Genomic DNA, 877 nt, shown 5'->3' with positions numbered 1-877 from the left:
AATAAAGTTAATTAAAGTTATTACTTTATTATATTTTAATTATTTTGAACACAATAAAAAGAAATTATTATAAATAATTTTATTTATTTAAAATTAAGTCTTTTAAAACTAAATAAACATAAATAGTTTATTGCTAATTTACAAAGTCTTATATAAAGTAATTATTATATAAAAATTAATTTATAATATGAGATAGATTTAAAAACCCCAAAACACTTTATTTGGTTTGTTTCAATCGGATTGTTCCACATTTTTCAAAACCAGAAAAAAGTTGTAAAAAAACACAAAAACAAATTAGACAATTTATAAATAGTTAAAAAATGTTGTTTTTCTTTTTCTAATCGTCAATTTGCAGTCTGTCTTTGCTGAGAGACATTGAAAAGTGGTTTATCAAAAACATGTGCTGGCCCGTTTATTTACGTTGTTGCTCGAGATGTAATCGATTTGACTGTTGAATATTTGTTTAATGGACGATTAAAAAAATGAAAAAAAAATAAAGGAGTGAAAGGGGGTGTGAAAAAAAGGTACACTCGCGGGTTAGTGTTTTTGAGTTTTTTATTTCTGCAAAAAAATGAAAAAATATTTAATAAAAAGTTCATTTTATTTGATAAATTCTGAGTTGTTTTTTTGGTTATTTTGGCTTCAAAGAACAGTTTCGAAGTCAATCTTTCTTGCTCCTCCTTTTATCATTCGGCGAATCCAGCCTTTATTTTACACAAAAAATAATTTACAAATTTCAATAACAAACATCGGCATCTTGAAAAAATCAGAGAGACTCTTGTAAACCTTGTTTTTTGAATCAAATCGAGGAAAAGGAAAAAACAAACTATACAAAAAACTATAATCATATTATTATTTTACTATTAAATTATCAAAA

This window comes from Entamoeba invadens, assembly GCF_000330505.1.
Source record: "Entamoeba invadens IP1 unplaced genomic scaffold scaff_1105074724841, whole genome shotgun sequence".
NCBI classification, from domain to species: Eukaryota; Evosea; order Mastigamoebida; family Endamoebidae; genus Entamoeba; species Entamoeba invadens.
Note: the sequence above shows the minus strand (reverse complement) of the source record.